This window comes from Pteropus alecto, unplaced genomic scaffold (genome assembly GCF_000325575.1).
Source record: "Pteropus alecto unplaced genomic scaffold, ASM32557v1 scaffold45, whole genome shotgun sequence".
In the NCBI taxonomy this organism is placed as follows: Eukaryota; Metazoa; Chordata; class Mammalia; order Chiroptera; family Pteropodidae; genus Pteropus; species Pteropus alecto.
Genome location: NW_006442491.1, coordinates 32,389,413 through 32,411,282, shown reverse-complemented (window position 1 = coordinate 32,411,282; position 21,870 = coordinate 32,389,413). Strand labels below are relative to the sequence as shown.

At 51.8% G+C, this 21,870-nt stretch overlaps 1 protein-coding gene and 1 pseudogene across 1 annotated transcript in view; one reads left to right on the top strand and one right to left on the bottom strand.

Annotated features, from left to right (window-relative positions):
- Positions 1 to 21,870, top strand: part of RIPOR3 (RIPOR family member 3) — a 61,762-nt gene that overhangs the window by 6,762 nt on the left and 33,130 nt on the right.
- LOC112471067 lies at positions 851 to 969 on the bottom strand (annotated as a pseudogene).

The window sequence follows — 21,870 nt, the reverse complement described above, 5'->3', positions numbered from 1 at the left end:
GTCGATGGACGTGTGATCGGTTCCATTCTTTTGTGACTGCAAATAGTGCTCTATGGAATACCCCATGGCTTGTGTGCCCAGCCCTCCGCTAAGGTATGTGAACCCCACGACAACTTGGCTCTGGACCTTTGTTCCTGGGGCCTGCAGAATGAGGAGAGGTGTGCGGGCAAAGGACCAGCCCTGGCCTGGCATGCAGACAGGCCCGTATGGCAGAGTGGGGGAGCGGGGGAGGCAAGACAGATTCCTCCTGAGTCCCTTGGGGGAGTGAGGTCCTACAGTGTGTGGGCGGGGAGCCCTCTAGCTCCCAGGTTCCTTGCCTGGAGGTGGTCTGGAGAGAGGAAATCTGTGCCACACCTAGGTTGTGCCCATTCTTTGCCATCTTCTTCCTCCAGGAAGCCCTCTAGGATCTTTGCTCCAATATCCTTGTCTGTCTCTGCACGGATATAGCACCAGTGGTATCCAGCTACATTTTGGAAGGGGTGGCGGGTTGGTAACAAAACCTTAGCTGTGGAGTCAGGAAGGCCAGATTTCGGTCCTTGGACTGACTTCTTGACATACCACCAGCCAGGGCACCTTGGCTGACCCTCTGCGTCCTCATCTGCATGAATAGGATACTGATAATGGTACCTTCTCAGGGAGGTTTCTCGGGATCCCAGCGATGTAACATGTATGAATCATTTGGCCCTGTGTCGGGCACGAGAAATCTAAGCTCATGTTAGGAATGTCACATCTGTGGGAGCGTCTGGGTTTCACCCGCTGCCCGTTGGGCTGTGAGTTCTTATGGGCAGCAGTATCTGCTCTGGAAGCAGAATTTATTTATTTGTGTTTATTTATTTATTTTATTTTTTTACGCCTACAGCACCTGGTCTTCCTAGGTGGTCTCCCATCCAAACACTAACCAGGCCCGACCCTGCTTAGCTTCCGAGGTCAGACGGGATCGGGCTTGTTCAGGGCAGCATGGCCATAGACTGGAAGTAGAATTTAAAGGGTGTTCAACCCCACCATGTGGCCTTGGGCAAGTTACTCTCTCTGAACTGAGTTTTTTCTCAAAAATGGGAATACATATCTTGCAGGTCTGTTTCGAGAACTTAACAAGGCAAAGCACATAATGCTTTGGATCTAGCAAATGCTCTGTGGTTGGTGGCTAGCGCCGATGTGGCTAATCATCGATGTCCACCATTGTAAATGTCCTCCCAGAGCCTGGCCTGGTGTCGTGCATGCAGTTCGTGCTTGGTGAATACAAGTGGGTTGACCGCAAGGGCCAGTCTGCTTGTTACAGAGCAGGGTCTGGGGAGGCGCTGAGAGAGGGGCCTGGTTCTCATGTTGCTGACCCCTGAGGGAGAGGAGAGGACATCAGTCCTACATGACCTGCGGCTGTCATCTCCACCAGCTTAAAACTATGAAGTGGTGGAGCGGGCTTTGTCACCCCCAGTTTACAGATAAGAAAACTGGGGCCCAGAGAGGGGAGCCTTCCCCCTGCGCCCCACGGCAAGCACGAAGCCCAGCAGGAGCCGACCCACTCGTCCTGACTCTCAGGGCAGTGGTCTGCACCCTGACCCTCAGCCCGTGCAGGAAATGGACCGCGGGGGCGAGATCCAGTGTCCCTCTGTGACTGGAATCCTTGCATATTTCTGACATTTTTTGCATCTTGGGACAAAGGGTGAAGGAACTCAGATGAACTGTTTGGTTTCCTGGTGGAAAAACACTCCTGACCCCCCAGCTGGGGATCTTTGCTGCTGGGTTGCATCGTGAGGGTGGTTTTACCTATATTTTGCCACTGTTTAGTGGCAGCAATTGCAAAAACTCCAGATGAGGTCATTCCTTAGGAATTGTGCGAGGGGATCGAATGGGCCAGAGGGCTCCCTGCACCACGGATGCTGGTCCACATCCCTGCCCAGTCGGCTGCTGGACTTGCCCAGAACGAGTGAGCAAATGAATGAGCAGGTATTCCCTGCCTTCACACGGCCTTCTGCGTGTCCTCCCCTCCTCTTATAAGGACACCAGTCATTGGATTCAGGGCCACTCTAGTCCAGGATGACCTCATCTTAACTAATTACATCTGCAAAGACTCTATGTGCAAAGAAGGTCACACATACTCTCAGACTCTGGAGAGACATGCACGTTTGGGGGACACTTCAAGTCACGACGCCACCTAACAAATATTAGCGTCTGTACGCTCCTCTGCGTGCAGGATTTCTCAGCGCATGCTGTGTGCGGGCGCGCTGCTCAGCTCCCTTCTTTTCTTCTCCCATTTAGCCCTCTGAGGTGGGTTCTGTGATTACCTCTGTTTGAGGCCCAGAGAGGTGAACCGCCTTGCCCAAGATCGCACAGCCGGTAAAGAGCAAATCTGGAGTTCAAAGCCTTTCCTTTCTGACTCCAAAGCTGGCAAGGCTTCAGGACCCTCCGATCCCATCCCGAGGGCTTAGAGTCGCCACATTTACATCTCAGTATCCCAGCCATCAGAGACATACTCTGTCATGGCCCACATCTCTCTCCAGATGTATCTGTCCCAAAGAGGCTATAAAAGAGAGAAAAGGAATCTTGTCTTCAGAGTAGCGAGCCTGAGGTTGTGTTGTACCCTGGTGCTCAGGCCGTCCTGTGGGTAGGAAGCTGCGTGGCCCCATGTGTGTGTGAGCGTGTTGGAGGCACGCATTTCATCTCTGACACCTGCTAACATTTTAAGAGTCTTGACTTGGGGCTACAAACTGAAATATCTTCCATTAAGGTGTGGTTTATTTAACATCAAGACAATGCTATTACATGCTCGCAAAGTCACTCACTCTGTCACGTCTGTAAACCCTGACTTCTTGGGCCAGGGCTGGCCAAAGCCCTCACGGGATGACAGCAAGGGGCCAGAATGGGGCCTGACAGCGACACATGAGCGTACTGCCACATGACATATGGCAGTTTACATTTAACACGCTCGGGTCGCGGCCGTGGAAGGCACTTGCTGTGGCTAATGGGGGACACGAGCGTTAGGAGCCTCTCGGAGCCATGAGCTCGGGGTCAGGAAGGAAGGGTTGTAGTTTCCAACAGCTGTGGCTTTGGAGCCAAGAAATAATTGCTCTGTCAGCAGGGAGAGCCGGCCAGTGAGTGGGTTGGTGGCCTCTGGGGGATCAGGGGTTCCCGAAGGACAAAGCCAGCTTGCAGAGCCTTGCTGGGGGTGGCTGGCCAGTGGTAGGAGCCAGCCACATCACAGAGAGTGCTACCCTCAAAGCAGACTGCCTGGGTTCAAATCCTGCCTCCTCCACTGAACTGCAGGGCCCTGGCCAGCCTCTGTGTAAAATACGAATTACGACGTGACCCACGTTGTAGCAGAGGTTTGCGGGGATTCCCTGAGCTGGTGGCACAGAGTGAGCGCTCATTTATGCTGACCGCTGTTGTCACGGTGGTGATAGGGTGTGCTGTCGGTGGTGTATCGAGAAAAGCCAAAGCTGGGATAAGAGAGAGCGGCACTAGGGTCTTCCGGCTGTGGGCCGCGGGCCGAGGGCCAGGCTCCTAACTTGCCCGATGCACATGGGGCAGGAGTCCGCTCCTAGTCCCTGGCCCTCAGGGCAACTGAGAGACCAGTATCAGTGGTTGTCGCCCAGCTTAGGCGGCCTGTGTGGCCAGCATCCAAGAAGCTGTGGGATCAATTGGAGTGGAGAGGACTCAGGAGGGAGCTTGGGGTCACCCCCGAACCTTTACCTGCTGCAGGTGAGTTGCCTGTGTGCTACCTACCAGTCTCCAGGTGTGTGAACATCACATTCTCCAGCTTAGGAGGAAAGGACAGACGATGGCCATGTGGCCCTGTGGCCCTTCTGCCCAGGTGGCTTCAGCCCCGGACGAGATGGGGCACAGATGTGCGCCTCCATGGCAGTCAAGCCTGGTTTGGAGGTGGGCAGCACAGTGAGTCCAGCTCAGGTTTGGGGATCACACAGCCTTGGTAAGGCCCCCAGGTCCTGTGATGCATGTCTTGGTCTACAGTCTGTTCTCCTGCCGTGGAGTCTGACATGTTCCCATGTGAAGGCTGACATCTGACCCCTCCCCTTTTGTCCCTGTCACCCCAGGACTGACTGCCTGGGAACTGCGGCCAGGCTGTGGTGCTCATGCTAGCTGGCTGTGGCTCTCCCGCAAGCGTCAGTTTCTGGAGCTTTCAGGTGCTGCTACTGTCAGCTCGTCTGCCTCCGTGGCGCCAAGCCCGGCCAGCTTTTGGGCAGTGGCAGCCCCATGGGGAACATAATCCATGCAGAAGGGACAGCAGAACCTAGTGCGAGGGTGACAAAGGACGCTGAGCGTCCTGGCAGCTCTGAGCACTGGTCCTTGGGAGCCCCAGGAGGAACTGGCTGGTGAAGCGGGGACGGAGGTGGGGCTGCACCTCGGTGAGCGACCGTCTGAGGGGTACGAGCGGGCGCTGGGCCTTGTGGCGGCTGGTCGGTGAGGGGCCCGGTTCATTCCCACTCGCCCTTCGGGTTTTCTTTCCCGATCCTGTGATTTTCTCACTGCTCCAACCCGTGCTCCCAGTCCTTCATTCATTCACGTTCTTGGTCCTCACAATGAAACTATCAAGAGGAGCAATGCGATTATCATGCCCCTCTGTAGATGAAGTTACGTTACTGGTCCACGGGTGCCGAGTTACTGAGGGGCTGTGTCAGTTACCAGCGGCTGCATGACGCACGACCCCAAAACTTAGCAACTTCAAACGGCATATGTTTATGATTTCACGTTTCTGCGTGTTGGGAGTCTAGGTGTGGTTTGGCTGGGTCCTCTGCTTCAGGGTCTCTCACTTCAAGATGCCAGAGGGGCACTAGTCATCCCGAGGTCCAGCTAGGGCAGGATCCACTTCCAGGTTCCCTCAGTGGTGTGGACAGGATTTAGCTCCTTGTGGGTCCTTGGACTGAGGGCCTCACCCCTCTCTGGCTGTTGGCTGGAGGCCTCAGCTCCTGGCCACGTGGATCACTGCAGCATGGCAGCCTGCTGTGTCAAAGCGAACAGGTCGATAAGGTGCGCGTGTGTGTGTGTGGAGAGAGCTGAGTCACTGTCTTTTAAAACCTGATCTTGGGGATGACATTCTATCACTTTTGCCACATTCTATTCCTTAGAAGCAAGTCACTGAGTCCACTCAAACTTAAGAGGAGATGGGCTCTCCAGGGACACGTCAGAAGCAGCCCACACAAGGGCTGAGCCAGGGTTTGAACCCAAGTGGGTCTGAGGAAGCCAAGAATAGAATTCTTCCCAGTCCCGGAGAGTGGTCCCGGTCCGCTACCGCTCAGAGTCAGATTTTTTTCCATGGATGTCCGCCGAGCACCTACTGCGTTTCAGACAGTGCTGAGAGCATGCGTGGTTCCCACGCACAGGGACGTCCCTCTGGTGACCGACGCGGGGCCGCCCACTTATTCTATCACATGCGTATGCAGAGAAAAATGTCTTTCCTTTATTTCCTGTAACTGATCTGGGCTTTCTCACAAATCTCAGTCCTAGAGCAGCAAGATTTAAAACACCAGATTTAGTGTAATCTGGTCAATTTAATCTGATCTGGTACGTTAGGCCTTTAGGTAACGCTCAGCTCAGCTTTCTCTCTGTTCCCGCCTCGGCCCCTCTCTAGGTGGCATCATGAGGGTCTGTGTGATGATGGTGGTGGGGACGAGGCAGAGTCTGCGGCCATGTCTGTTGCTCAGTCGATGCTTGCCTTCCTGGCATTTGTGCCTGCTGCTGGCGCCTGGAAGAGCTCGGCGCCTGGAACCCCGCCTGGCTCACTTGTCTCTACCTTGCTTCAGACACCCCTCATCTCCACTGCATCTGGCCCCCTGCCTAGGCGGTCACCACCAGCCCCTGCTGCAGTCAGTCGGCCCTGCGGGGCACCCTGTGTAGCCAGGGAAAGCAGAATGTCAGAGCTTCCTTCCTTTCAACCCGCTGCATCTCCAGGGTCCCCACCCTAAATGGTGGGTGGTGGTCTCAATGCAGCCTCCTCCTCTAGCCGATGGAGGGTCAGTGCAGACCCCGCCTTTGGAGCTGACTCAACTTATATTAAAAAAAAACACGCATAAATGGAAGCAGTGGACACGTAGAATGCCTGTTATACACCAAAGTCCATTCTAAGCAGCTCACGTATTAACATATTGAGCACTCAGGGCACATCTGTGAGGAAGTTCTCTCAGTTCCGGTTTACAGGTAGGGAGAGCGAGGCACAGAGAAGCCAATAACTTGCTCGCGGAGACACCGCTAGTAAGTGGCAGAGCTGGGATTTGAACCCAGGTGGCCCTGAGTCCATACTCTTCACCACCGCCCACCACCCACCTACGTGGCCTGGTCCTACGTGAAGCAGCGTCCTCCCTTCTTCTATGCATGGGCTCCTTCTGCCCCAGAGAGCACCCCAGGGCTCACGGCTGGAGGGAGACCTCTATTTGCTCAAGGGTTTGGGAAAGTTCTATGACTTCGCCACATTAACCGAGAGCTAAAGGACTCTTCTAAAAAGCGTTTTTCCACAGTGGTGGTTCTTAAGTCTACTGTCCCGTGAAAAATCTATTCGGATGCGGGGAGCTGCGTGTCGCTGCGGCCCTGCTGTGCATCCCTCCGTAGCAACACAAACTTTCCCAGGCAGGTGGCTGTCTGAGGACCCGGCGGGGAGGGCTGTTCACCCAGAAAGGCAAAGAGGAAGGTATGTCATATTTTTCAAACTATGACCTGTTACGGAAATGATCACACACTTAACGAGTCACAGTTGCGCTAACTGTGCCGACGGAGGTCCAAGCAGAGCCACGTGGGCATGCGGCGATTGTCACAGTCTGGCCAGGCCGCTATGACCAAGTCCCAGAGACTGGGTGGTCAGAGTCTCTGTCAACAGGCTCTGGGACCCGGGTGGAGGCCCAGCCTCAGTTTCCCCACCTGGGGAAGAAAGAGATCAATCTGTCCTCGGAAAGGACGAAGCAGACAGTTCTCCAGAGCTGGACCCAGCATGCTGAATAGGCCGAGTCTCAAAAGAGGGTGTCTAAGGAGGACGAGTCAGACCCCTCATGGCGGAATGAAGCAGAGGTGTGAGGGCGTCCCAGACACCCTTCCCACTCTCTCTCCTCCACCCTCCTTCCTTCCCGCCCCTCTAAGCCCGTCGAGATGAGAATAACATGAATACTACCAGGAGAACCACCATGTACTAGGTCGGGGGCGGCGAAAGCATCGCAGCATCGAATTCTCAGAACCAGCCCTGCACACCGGGTATCGTGATTATCCCCATTTTACAGAAAGGGAAACTGAGGCTCAGAGAGGTTAAGCTACTTGTCCACGAGGACACAGCGAGAATGAGGCAAGCTAGGATTTGTCCCCAGGTCTGTTTGTCTCCACAGCCTTCACTGTCTTCCCACTGCTGCCGTGCCGCTCGGGTTCCTGGGTGGGGGCAGAGAAGAACGTGCCCTCCGAAAAAACTTCAGAAGCCAGACTCCTGCAGTGCCCAGAGCTGTTAGTCCTGTGTCATGGTCCAGGCCCTCCCCTCAGCATGGAGCCAGGCCCGTAAGCTGAGGGTGCGTTAAGAACTTAAAGTAGAAACCCAATTTTGAAGTGTTCTGGGACAAGGCAGGGATGTTTCCTCTGGGACAGGGTGGGGGGTTCCAGCCCATTTGACTGGAGGACATGGGTGTGCAGGGACGTTTGCTTTGCTGGGTGACGGTTAATATTCCCTCCCAATGGTATTTATACATTATGCCAACGTTTTTAAACAAACTTTAACCAAACCAGATTCAGCACCACAAGAAGCTAAGGAGAAAGCATTCATGAAAGCTTCGTTTTGGCGGGAATAGAGGGATATTCCAGGCAAACTGCCCCCCTTTTGACTCTACTCATCCAAAGCAGAGGCCTTCCTATCCCAGAGACCCCAAGAAACTGGTGTCCTTTCTCTGCATTCCAAGCCTCTCGTCTTGGCTAGATCGAAGAAAACAAAACAAAGCCCCAGATGTTCTCACGATCATATTAGCCAAATCCTTCTTTGGTCCCCATTCTGGGTCTGACTGGCGAAAAGAAAGTATCTGTGTGTATTAGGACTCTTTGAGTTACAAGTGACAAAACCCTGATTCATACTGGCCTAAGTGAAAAAGAAAAGAAAAGAAAAAAACATGTATAGGCTCACAGAATTTAAAAGTCTAGGACTGGGTTTAGCTTCGAATGTGGCTGGATCTGGTGGGGTAGCTGGGGGTGGGGGGGGTCTTAGGGATGATTCAGTGACCAGGCCTGGAGGGGATTGCCTCGTCTGAACCAGTCACAGGGGTGTGAGATGTGGTGATCTGTATGGGCCTCAATGGTGTGCGCTGAGAAGTGGTAAGAGTCACTTACCATGAGACTTCTGGGGTGATCTTAAAAAAAAAAAGGTCAAATCGAAAGAGAGATCTCAAGTTTTGTTTGGTCCAACGAGATCTTAAGACTCTGAGCCATTTCAAGCTTTGAAGATGTGTACGGAGCATCTGGGTTGGGTGGCAAATACAAGATGCCCAACAAAACGTTCCTCCCCATCATTCAATTCACCGCGGACTGTCCATCAATGACGGCACCCTCTCCTAGCGAGCCCAAATAGCCTCAGAATCCACCTCAACGCTGCGCCGCCGGAAGCAACCCGTATCTACCCATCAGTGTTAGAACGTGAGCCAAATCTATTCGCAATTTCTGTTCTAAGCCGATGGAGATTCGGAAGCCGAAGCCCGGAGAGCTGGCGTGATCGGCCCAGCGTCTGCAGGATCTCAGAGACCAAATCCTCCCGACCCTCGGCCAGCTTCCTTTCCTCTGGGATTCTGCTTGGTTTGACCCTTGAGAGGTCTGTCCCTCAGTGGAGGTTTCCACTCCAGACAGCTGCTGCCCATGGGAAAAAAAGTAGATTTGAGGTCAGAGGAAAGCCAGAAACTCAGCCGCTAACCCAGCTCTTGCTCAGAGTGTCGCCAGAGCGGCTACCGCGGACACAGAGGCAGGATGACGCCCGGGGGCCCACCAGCCAAACCATTTGTCCATCCGCTGAGATCTCAGGGGGCTTTGGGTGCCTTACCTTAAAATACAATAAAACCCGGTAACGTGCTCTACCAAACATGCATTCTCATGTGGGGGTGGCGATGCCGAAGTGATTCCCTTCTGGGGGTGGGGGTCAGGGCTGACTCGGAGGGGCGAGCGGATGGCTGGCAAGCAGCCGAAGGAAGCCAGGAAGCAGAGCGTTAGTCCCTTCGTAGTTATCATTCTCCCAGCTTGATCAGGCGGGAGCTAGGCACCAGAGACCAGCCGACTGGCTGTAGGACAGCACGGAGGGTGTCCTGGACCTCGAGGATCCTGTCGTTTCGGTGGCTGCCATTGGGCTCGCCCCGTGCCTCTCACAAAGCGAAGGGCTTTGCGTGCATTATCGTAATTCGAATTCTCAAGACAATCCTCTGAAGTAGATGCAATCGTTTCATTCCCTGTGAATGGAGGCTTGGAGAGGTGGGGCGGGGCCGCCCGTGGCCACACTCGAGCACGGGCAGAGCCGGGCCCAAGTCCGGGCTGCCTGGCCCCGGTTCCGCCTGAGCCGCACGCACGGGCTGGCAGACACAGTGGAGAACAGGGCAGGGTCTGTGAGTCACTTAAGAAGTGTTGAGCACGTTGCTCCCAGCAGCGGCTCTGAGCAAGGTGCCGGGTGACATCGGAGAAGCACGGGGCGGCCCCCAGGAAGGAGGGGGCATGCGCTTGGGAACACATCACCATGGAGGCGGCAGAATACGAGGAACTGTCGTGACTCTCAACTGAGCTCACGGCCCACAAACAGGTGCAGTCAGCACTTTGAAAACTGGTCTGGCACAGACCCCGCCCCCCTCCCCGCCATCGTACAGGTGAGAACACTGAGGCTCAGAAAGGAGCCTTGACTTACCCCAAGTCACACGGCCTGTGAGCGAGGGACCGGGACTGGCATCTGTGTCTCGGTTCCGGTTCTGCTGACTCCCCTGCGGGCTCCTGAGAAATGTCAGGAACTGAACGGTGGAAGGCTCAGTGCTGGGGCCTCCGAGAGGAGGGTCCTGGGTGGACCCTAGATGGAGAAACGCTTAGGGGTGCCGGGCCTGGATGCCTATAGGCTCAGGGGTGGGGGTGGCATTGCAACCATTGTGGCGGCACCTGGACGTCCACCACTCAGGCTCAAACCCAGGCCCGGTACCTGGCTCTTAACGAGCACTCGATTTCACAGATGTGGCCAATTATTGCTCATTTATTTCCTTTTGGAAATTTACTTTTAATTCTTCTTGGCTTCCCCCTTCTTCAGGGGATCTGGTTCTACTCAAGGCAGCCCCGTCTGAGGACAAAAGCAGATGCTCCCAGGTAGGCCAGACACACCCACGCCTCCGGTGGGTCTGGCAGAGGCTGGAGGGAGAGTCGAGCTAGCGGCTAATCCTTTTCTCATCAGCAGTCGGCTCCTCGCGGCCTCCGAGGGATGTCTGGAGGGGCTGCTGATTGCAGAGCCAGCTGGAAGGGAAACGTGAGGGCATTTGTGGCCACGGCGAAGGCCTGCAGCTGGCAGAGCTTCCCTGCAGTGTATCGGAAAAGCTGGCACACTCGGAGCTCATCAGACACAGGTTCAAATCCCAGAGCCTCCGCTCACGGCTAAGCCTCTTCGCCTTGAGGAGACTCGGTTTACCCCCAGCGGTGCCCTCAGCCCTGGGTCACTCACTGCCTGTTGAGTGAATGCTGTTCGTCCCCATCGTCAGCTAAACTCTCTGTGGACAACAGCTGTGCTACAAGGGCCCAGGGAAAACGGAAGACATATTTCTGCCCTAGTGGCAGCCTGCCCCGTCTCTCCCAGGCCCCTGACCTGCCCTTCCGCCTCAGGAGTTCCTAGCTTCACCCTTTGTCCAACCTCCAGTGCGATTCTGATGACAGCGGTTCTGAGGCAGAGCAGGGGTCACTGTGAGGACAGCGTGTTCCTGCAGCAAACTCCTAAGCTCCAAGTGCCTCAGACCTGGACAGGGGGACTTGTCACTGGGATGCATGGGGACACTGCTCTGAATCCTAAACTCTCCCACAGGGCTTCTGCCTGCTTTGATGTGGTCTGTTTGGGTTCTGGGGATTGTAAATCTAACAATTTCAGGTAAAAAAAGGGATGCATTGCAAGGTTATAGAGATGTTTCTCACACCAAAACCCAGACAATCTAATAAAACGAATTTGAAAAGTCCAGCGATAGGATAGATTTCAGATGAAGTTTGTCCCAGACACTTAACCTTATCACTGGGGTACAGAGTGCCACGGTACCTGCCCCTCTTCCATGTACATCTGTGTGCTGTGCCCCCAAAACGGCCATTCCAACTCCAAAAATCTATGACCCTTCAGCTCAAGTATCTGCACCAACTGGAATGTCCTTCTGTGTCTCTTGATTTGCATCCCCAAGGGAGGGACTCTGACTTCCAGGCTCATCCTTTGCAGCCAAGCCCCAGAAGTTACATGTTTCTGACCAGTAAATGGATGGTCTCTCCTGGGTCCAGCATCCAGGGCTTGTTCCATCACCAGTGGCCAGATCACGAGGGTCACGTGTCCACTCTGCCTCTGTGGGGGCAGCATGTCTGAGAAGGGGTCATGGACCAGTCAGCCATCCGAATACCTTCCCAGAGAAGTGGGGACCTCAGCCTGTGAGTCCCCAAACACCTTGCAATGCCTCCCTGGCCTGGACACTACCTAAAGGATCCTGTCTTGTTCTTAATTAGTAACTTTAGGAAAATTTTAAGTTTGGGTCAGGTTAGAATTCTTTGCCTAGTTATTTCCCGAGGCTCCGTTTTCTGGTTCATTCAGGAAGAGAAATTCAGACTTGGGTTTAGGAAATGTGCCCCCGAGAAATCAGTCAACAACCACATGTGTTCGCCATCCGCCTGGGATCATTCTCAGATGGCCTGCGAACAGGCAGCAAGACTATTTCTCCAAACAAGCTCTGCATTATTTTATTACTTTCATACCAGGAAAAAGGTTTGATCTTCAAAACAATGTACCCACGTCATTGATTAGGCTGGAAGAACTTGTTTGGCCATATTTAGAACCCACAAGAAGATTAGAGAATAAATTTAGAACTAAACTGTGAACTTTGGGGGCCAGCAGCTTCGTTTGGCACTGTATACTTGCCAGCTCTATGTGCTACCCCGAGTTTGGTTGAATTTTCCCTCTGACGCCTGTGTCTACGCCTGTCTCTACTATTTATAAGCTGTGTGACTCCGGGGATGTGTTTAACCTCTCTGAGCAGTAGTTTTATCATCTTTTGAAAAAGGGAGGAGGGTAATAATAACATCTACTCCAAAAGATGTCATGAAGATTAAGATTTTTTTTTTATTGTGGTAAAATATACATAATATTAAATTTACCATTTTAACCACTCAAAAATATACAGTTTTGTGTGTTCGAGTCTGTTCACACTGTTGCGCAATCATCACCACCATCCATCTCCAGGAGATTTTCATCTTCCCCACTAAAACTCTGTGCTCATTAAACACTAACTCCCACCGCCCCCGACCCCCCAGCCCCTGCCAGCCAACATTCTAATTTCTGTCTCTATGGATTTGACTATTGTAGGCACCTCATATAAGTGGAGCCATATAATATTTGTCCTTTTGCGACTGGTTTATTTCACTCAGCATAATGTCTTCAAGGTTCATCCATCTTATAGTATGTGTCAGAATTTCTTTCTATTTTAAGGCTGAATAATATTCCGTTGTATGCGTATACTACACTTTGTTTCCCCATCCATCTGTCAGTGACACTTTGGTGGCTTCTACCTTTTGGCTTTTATGCATTATGCTGCTGTGAACATGGGTGTACGAATGTCTGTTCCAGCCCCTGCTTTCACCTCTTACCCAGAATGTGATGAAGATATTTTACAGAGAGCCCTGAGCCCATGCTTGGCATGTAGTAAACACTCAATGAACTGTAGCTAATAAAAGCAGTATTAGAAGAATAGTGAGTGAAAATTTAAAAAATGCAAATTAAAGAATGAGATGATGTTTTTGCCTGTTGAATTAGCAACAGCTAAAAGGTAATAAAATAATCCTCAACGGTGAGATGGAGTCTCTCATACAAACCCCTGAGTAATCTTTCTGGAAAGCAACTCACAGTGCTAAATATGATATATTGAGGGTCTTGAAAGTGTTCATACCATTTGACTCAATAATTCCACTTCTGAGAATTCATCCCAAAGACAGAACGTCGAATGCAGACCGAGAAGTGAGTCTAGAGAAGCTCGTCACAGCGATCTTTGTAATAGTGTGGAAGCAACCTTTATTTCTATCCGTAGGGAATAGTTAAAAAAATAATGTCGGTGAAGCTCTGGAATAGGATATTTTGCAGTTATTAAAAATGCTTCTGAGAATAGTGAAATGGGAACGTGTATATGCTACACTGTTAAATGAAGAAGAAGGAATGAAAATTGTATATCTTTATCCTATAAAAATAGGTACCATGTACTGAGCATTTACTATGGTGCCAGAAACTCTGCTAAGCTCTGTAGGAACTTTCCCTCATTTACAACTCCTGAAGACCCAAAGAGGAAGATCCTGTTATTACTCCATTTCACAGACGAGGAAACAGGGGTTCCGAGGGGTGATGTGAGTCAGGATCACATGGCCAACAAATGGCAAAGCTGGAATTCAAACCCTTCGGCTCCAAAGAGTAGAAAAGGAATGAAAAGAACTGTGCACTAACAGCTAATTACGGCTCCTTGGAAGAAGTAGGAGTGAGCTTTTTTTCTTCCTCCTACTTGTCTGTATTTTCTTTTTCCCAAACCAGGGGAAAAAAAGGCACATATTAACTAAAAGGGGAAGGAAAGATAATTGCCTCTTGCAGGCATCTTTGTGGCTGTGTCTTCTGGCTGGTTGTTTAATAATCGTGGACACACACATACACACGCACACACACGCACACACACGAGGCCCTTGCTTGGGACAGGAGAGGAGACAAAAACCAGCAGTAGCCAGAACTCTGCTAGATCGATACAGACTGTTACAGGCGCAGCTTTCCAAAAAGCACAGCGCAGTGAAATAAATATTTTTCCTGTGAGAAGAGGCTTAAGTCGGCAATCTTAACAACCCCCCGATTCATTCCAGATCCACGCCGAGTGGCTGGCGTCAGTGTGCCCATCTTGATGTACTCAGGGTCACTTAGTGACTACAGTGTGCCTGTGTGTCTGACTGGCTCTCCCACTCGGCAGTGAGCCAGGGGTGCCGAGCAGGATGAGAAGGAAGAGTTTGTCCCCGGGGAATACTCTCCCTGCAGCTCCAGCTCCCCACAAATTCTTGGGGTTCCCCAACTCTCTTTTGCTGGTAAACCATCGCTATTTAATCTAAACTGGAGGCCTGAGAATTCAACCTCTTTTCTTGGCAAAGGCTCTGTTCTTTTAGTCCTGGAGACAATCCGCGGGAAGAATTTAGAATCGGGGACTTCGAAAACATATACACACGAGGTCTGGGTTATCTCAAAAATTGGGAGCGTCACTCTCCAGGCGAAAATTCATTGAATGATGAATTCATTCATTCATTTGCTCACTCAACAATTGTTTTTTGGGGCCACCTCTTAAATGTAAGATTTGGTACAAAGCTAGTGTAAGCTAGAACAAAGCTGCTGGAGATACACGATTCATTCATTCATTCATTTATTCATTCATTCATTCAGGAGATATTTACTGAATGCCTCCTAGGTGCACTCTCCGAGGGTGCTGGGTCTTTAGCAGTAAACCACTTCTTAGAGCTTGCATTCCAGCTCTGGTGACAGACTGGGAAATGGGAGCAGGGGTGTCCCACATACTTGAGGGGCCAGGAGAGGTCTCACGAAGGGGTGATATTTAAATCATAACCCGCAGGAGATGCAGGGAGATGATTTAGGAAGTGCAGGCATTAAACGAGTGACTCCCAGATCACAGAACTCCCTTTTCAATGACCTTTTGCTTGTGATGATGCCAATGGGAAAGTCCGTTTGTTCTTAATATGTCTTCAGTGCCTCGCTGAGGCCCACTCATCTCCCCCTTGAAAGCACAGAGGCTTCGCAGGGAGCTGTGCCTACCTGCACTTGACCATGGTCTTGTGTTCAGCATGACTATTTTGCAGTTCCTGTTTACGTTATCGATGGCAAATGACGCTGGCTCTTTGTTTACGACCAATATTCAAGTGTCCTTTTAAAATACACTTATTCTCTGAAAAGCGAGTTGATTTCAATAGTGTTAAGGAACTTAGGATGCAGCTGGTACTTGAAGAAGGGTAAAATCGTGAAGGTGCCAAATGAATGAAATTTGGGACACACTAACATAAGATGTCAGTGACCCTTCGGCAGTTGCTTGGGGCCCAGCTCAGCAGATGAAAGCTCTCAGTGTGAATCATCAGCCTGCCCTCAGTGCCTGCCTGTAAGTTCTGGCCCTGCTGGGGACGGGAAAGGTGCTCAGAGGAGATGCTGCGGAGGGCTCTGGACCTGCCAAGAAAGGTCATGCAGGGCACTTCAGGCAGAGGGAACGGGGGAAGCCAGGGGCGAGGCCAGGGACAGATGAGGAAAATCAGCCCTGCGGTGTGCGTATCAGGGAGCAGAGCTGCTGGAGGAGCGGACCCTCGAGAGACCACCCCAACTTTATACTCTTCCAGTGACGAATTCTGAAACTTCTGCTTATGAGGCGCTCCTTCCCTGCATTTTCTCCTGTGAGCTCAGCAGACACATGTGGCAGTACTGTGGTTATGGTCCCATCGTACAGAGGAGGCACCGGGGGACTCAGAGCACGCCATCCGTGCAAGATCAAGCAGCTAGTGGGTACCGGTCCAAACTTTTTAAAAAATCTACTTAAAACAATTGAGCTATATATAACTCATATAAGAAAAAATTCATCCTTTACAAGTATGCGATTCAGTGGTTTTTGGCATATTCCCAAAGTTGAGCAACCATCATCACCATCTAATTCCAGAACATTTTCATCAGCCCCCAAAGAAACCCTGTACCCATTAGCAGTCACTTTCTTGCTCCTCTGCTCCTAGCCCCGGGCCACCATTAATCTACTTCCTGTCTCTCTGGATTTGCCCGTCCTGGACTTTCGTATAAATGGAATCATATACTATGTGGCCTTTTATGTCTGGCTTCTTCCACTCAGCTTAGTGTTGGCAAGTGCATCCATGTTGTCCCATATGTCAGTACTTGACTCCTTTACACGGTTGGTTGGGTAATATCCCACCGTACACCACATTTTGTTCATCTAGCCATCAGCTGATAGCATTGGGGTAGTTTTTACTTCTTGTTATTATGAATCGCGCCGCCAAGAACATCTGCGTACAGGGTTTCCTGGACGCGTGTTCATTTCTCTTTGGGTGCTTACCCATCTGAGGCACAGCCAACCCGCCTTCCCCCACATTTCATGTTTCCACCGGCAGTGTCCGAGGCTTCCAATTGCTCCCTGTCCTCACAGGGACAATGCCTTTACCTCAGGTTCGAGACAGAGGCTTGGCAGCAGAATCCTTAAAAAAAAAACAATTTCTCCTTGGAAAAGTTAGTGCAGAGGGGTCCCAAAGAAGGAACTACACCTGGGCCTGTGGCAGACTTCGTGGGGGGCGGGGTACCTCAGGGCGCTGGGGCCTCATCTTTGCCCACTAAGACCATTATGCATATGCCACCTATGTTCCTCAGGGTTGGAGCTTAGTTTTTAGGGTCCCGATTCCCCAGGTGGCCTGTAACTCCCAGGACACTGGGTCAGGGCTCGGCCCCGTGTCCTTGGTGTGTGGGGCAGGGCTCCGAAGACCACAGGTTCCCCGTTGTCAGTTGTCAGCTGATTCTCAGCATTAACATGTATGCTGTTCATGTTTCTGGAGCATTCACTGCGTGCCCTTACGCTACACCCTGCTCAATGCTTTACTCGCATTTAATTTCCGTCCCCATTTTACAGGTGAGGAAATTGAGGTCCTGGGAGGCAAAGGAGGTACAGCTAACATCACATGGCCAGTGAGCCTGGTCTCTGACCACCAAGCTACTCTAGGCGGGAGTCTCGTCAGAGCCTTCCACGTGAAGGCTTCCTTTCAGAGTGGGTATCAGCTTTTTATTGTCTTGTAAGGAATTACCACAAACCTGGCAGTCCCCATTTATGAGCTTCCAGGTCTGCAGGGCTTAGGTCTGCCACAGTGTGGCTGGAGTCTCTGCTCAGCGGGTCACGAGGCTGAAATTCGAGATATCGGTCAGGCTGAGTTCTTGTTTGCAGAGTCCGGGACAAATCCACTTGTAAGAGCATCCTCGTTAGCGTCATGCAGTAAGTGGCTCTATGACTAAGGTCCCGCTTCCTTACCAGCTGTCAGCCAGGGACACTTACAGCTCCTAGAAGCCTCCAGTATCCCTTACCACGTGGCCTTCCAATCTTTAAAGCCAGAAATAAAAAATCTCCCTCGCCTGAATCCCTCTCATGCTTTAAAACTCTTTTGCCTGGATGAGCATGATCAGAGGAGTCACATTTCATTATATTCCACCCACACTTAAACGGGAGAGGATTATTCAAGGTCGAAGGTTGCTGGGGGTCATCTTAATATTCTGCCTGATGTTCTCATAATTGTGATGATGATGGCTATAGTAATGCTGGTATCACCTTTCATCTGCTTAGAGCCCGTGGTTTTCAGGCTGATTTTATATCTGTAATCCCAACAGCAAGGTGCGTGTTTTATCCCCATTTTACCCATGACAGTGAGGCAAACCCCTAGCTAGCCAGCTGGGGCCGAAGCCCAGGTTTTCGGATCGCCAGCCCGCAGCACCCCTGCCTCCCGTTAGAACCCTCAGACCTCACTACAGTCCTCTGAAGAGGCGAAGCTTTTGTTTCTAGCCAGCTAGGCCCTCAGGGAATGTTTCCCTATAAACTCACCACACTGGGTCATCAGAACACTAGAGTCCACAGGAGTTGCCACGGGGCTGGGTGAACCTCACCTCATTACCCTCATTAAGCAGGAAAACCAATAAGGCCTGAGGGGTACAGTATCAAATTAGCATGTGTGCAGGAAGGGCCGGCTGGGTGGTGGCCCAGACCGCAGCAGGGGAGGGGTCTGGCTGAGGCTGTGATACGCCGGCCCAAAGCAAGGGGCCATGCTCTCCAGGGGGCAGTGTGCCAGGTAGCAGTCCCCCTGTCCTGTGTCTGTCTCCACGTGCCAGGCATTCTACTCGGGACTTGACCTGCATGCCCAAGTGGCAGCCCCTGAGTGAACACATCTTTTGAACTTCTTGTGGGGTACCCCTCCCTTTAATATTTAAACCAGGCTGAGAATCCTCCGCAGGACCCTGCTCTCCCCACCATCTCCCGAGGGGCTTAACATTTCTTCTAGGCGCCTTTGGCTGATATATTAATTTTTTAAGTTCTCCGTTCTTCTCCTAAAATTACTGTCTTTCCCCCTTTTATCACATGCTGGACACCGCTCAGCTCTTTCATTCTTCTGGAAGTATCACTGACACAAGGCTGCTTGGAGAGTGGACTTTAGAGATAATTGTTGTGAGCTGGTGTCAAAGAATCTGGCTCATTTAAGCCGAGGGGGTCTCCTGGAAGGCCACTGGGTTTGGGCGGGGGGCGTGAAGGGCTTACTGAATGGATCCAGAGAATCAGGCCTGGACATGGGCCTGATTCAAGGGCTCGGGAACCCCAGATAGGCTCACAGCAGACATTCATTCTAGCTGGGGTCCCGCCCTGGCCAGATGAACGAAATCCAGCGTATTCTCTCTCCCGCCCATCTCGTTTCCTTTTCTAAGGAGGCTGCCTCATCTTAGCCTGGCAGAGGTCGTGTGCTTCTCCTTGGTGAGGAGACCGTGGGGCCTGCATCAGTCCCATCAGACTGACAGCGGTGGGCAAGAATGAAACTAGCCGAAGGAAAACGGGGTGTCATCAAGAAGAAAGTCCACCGAATCTGGGGTAATAGGGACCTAGGGGGAGCACACTTGGAAGTGAATTCTAGAATTCCCACCCTAAAATTTCATCGCTGGAGACCGTCCCGCATTGCCCCTCCCCCTCCCCTCAAGCCATCCTCTTTTCCGGCTGTCAATTAACATGCACGTTTCTGTGTTTTCTTATTCACAACTGTCTAGCCTCTCCTATTCTACCCGCCAACGCTTGGGGCCCACTTTGGCACATCTAAAACCTCATTAAACTGCTGGGCTAAACGAGGTGTCATCTACCTGTTGTTGACGGAATCGTGCCCCCGCCAACATATGTTGAAGTCCCGCCCCCTCGTACCTGTGAATGTGACTGTATTTGGAAATACAGGGTCTTCGCGGGTATAATCAAGTTAACATGAGGTCACTAGGGTGGGCCTTAATCCAGTACGACTGGCGTCCTTGTAACAAGAGGGAAATACCTTTGGAGACAGAGACACACAGGGAGAACGCTGGGTAACGGCAGAGGCAGAGGTTGGAGCGATGCAGCTACAAGCCAAGTAAGCCCAAGGATTAATGGCCACCACCAGGAGCTGGAAGAGGCAAGGAAAGGCTCTTTCCTTGAGCCTTTAAAGGGACCGTGGCCTTCCAGCCACCAGAACTGTGAAGACCATGCGTTTCTGTTGTTTTAAGCCATCTGGTGCCTGGTCTTTGTTACAGCAGCCACAGAAAATGAATACACTACCTCCCGTCTCTAACCTTAGCAGAGCAGAGCAGTGGGAAAAGCTATAAATCATCATCTGGTTTTTCCTTTTGAGGAGGAGAAAAACGCACGTCCTCGCCACTATAAAGTGAGGTAACGTTAAGGTAATTTCAATGGCTTCCATTTTATAAATAAGGAAACTGAGGCTCAGAGCATAAGTGACTTGTCCAAGTCCCATGGTTAGAAAGAGGGAAAGGCTGGACTTGAACTTGGGTTTTTGACTCTAAGATGTCTACTCATCGTGTTCTGTGGATGTATATCTCACCGGTTATTACAGAGTCCCCAAATCCTAGTCCCTAGATGCCACTTTTCTTTATTACATGAGCTCCGAACTTAGCATAATCTTTGTTCTTGAGGGAACTACCTGTTCCGGCCACATGTTCTGTAATCTGATCCTCTGTAAAGCAAGCTCTCTTTCATTACAAAAATTTCATTGCAAAATTGGAGTCTTTCGCTACAAAACCGGCCATTTCATTACAAAACTGGAGATGCATCTCCCAACAGACCCGAGCAAGAATGTTTGGCAAAGAAGGAATTAATTGATAAACAGCTTGTAGGACACAAACTCCAGGGGAGGCCTGGGATATTTTGCAACACTTTTGGAAACTCCAGGATGACAATTCCAGCACAAGCTGTTTACTTCAGGCTAAGCCACCTACATATCCTGCACGCTTGGGAATCCAGCGGCGGCGCTCTGAATGGCAAGCTCCCAGCCCCTCTCTCTCATATTTGTGTGGGCACTGGGCTGTGGCTGCTAGAGCAGGGCTGCAGTACCGGGGGAGACCAGTAGGGGTCTTCTTCCAACAGGAAATGGATTTGAAGCTGAAGATTCAGGAAATTCGGGGTTTAGGATTCTAGAAAGGAAGTCTGTTCTTTGGGGAGAAAAATCCATTTTCCTTACCATATGGGTTAACCATCTGGCAAAAAGAGGTGTGAAAAAAAAATCTGACTTCCTGCCGCCCTGCCCCAGGGAGGGGCTTGAGCTGGAGCCTGGGACCGTCCCTCTCCACCAGGCACGCAGAGGAGAAGGAAATTGCGCATCGCACTGTCGAAAGGAAAACCAGAACAGTGGGCTGGCCCGATTCGTCTCTTGTAAATTGTTTACCTCAGCACGGCCAGATGGCCCATCGCTCGTTGAACCCTTGACCACTTCCCGCGATGCTAATAGCCTCTCTATTAGCCAACGGCCCCCGCCAGACCACGCAGCACTGTCTTTGCAGGAGTCGGGGGGCCTGCTGTCAGGGGGGCCTTGGCATTCCAGAAGGGTGACTCAGTGAGGCGCTGGGTCTAGGTTAGGCAACCAGCTGGGGGGTGCGGTTTGGATCCGGAGGGACTGTGAATGCCCATTGGGCTCCCTCGGCCCGGCCCTGGCCCCCCTCCCGCCTCCGAGCTCCTCCAGTGTGGTCCCTGCTCAGCCCACCCCTCACTTCTCACCCCGCAAGTGCTTAAAATGTGTCGAATGCCAACGTCTCCCTCCGGCCCCTGCCTCTACCTGGCTGTGTGTGTGTGGAAAAACCACTTCCCCTCTCTGAGCCGCAGTGCTTCAGCTATAAAAGGGGTGGGTGACGGGGTGGGGTGCTGACATCTCTTTCTGTCACAGGTGGGGTGACAGTGGGTAGAAATAGGATGATAAACCCCCATCCACCCCCTACCCCACACCCGCCTGTGCTGTGACAAGCCCTGGCTGCGATTAATTTTTGAGGGGTGGGAAGGGGGCATGACAGGGTGCCCTTGCCTTCCTGGCGAGTGAGTAGGGAGCTCTTGGCCATCCCTGTCTGGGTTCCATCCTCAGGCACCCGTGAATGTGGCCTCTCTGGAGGCGGCATCTCCTTCAGGGTCTCATGGGTGTGGTACGGGGCTGAGACATTAATTCTAAGACTGTGCAGAAGCCCCCAGACTGGGATGGGGTGTAAGAAAGCTGATGGGCATTTTTAAAAGCTCACACTCTGTTTTCTGGTGGTGGTAGAGGGTGAGGTGGAGGCAGGGAGACCAGCGAAGCCCCAAGAGGTGGGGGGGGGGGATGGTGGTTGGCCCTGGGGGAGTGGTGGTTGGCCCTGGGGGAGGAGGTGGTGAGGAGGGGTCAGGTTCAGGGCGTTTCTGAGAAGCAGACCAGACAGTGAAATCTCCTGGAGTCCTATGGAGGAGAAGGATACCCTTGAGGACTGTACAGCCTGGCCATAAGGCAAAATTCTCACCCAGGGCACTAGGCTTCAGAAACCTCATCTTAAGGGTGCAGAGAGCAGGCTCCGACTCTGAGACACAAAGGGAAAATGCTGACAGACCTGGGCACATAAGAACTGGAAGCTTCCGT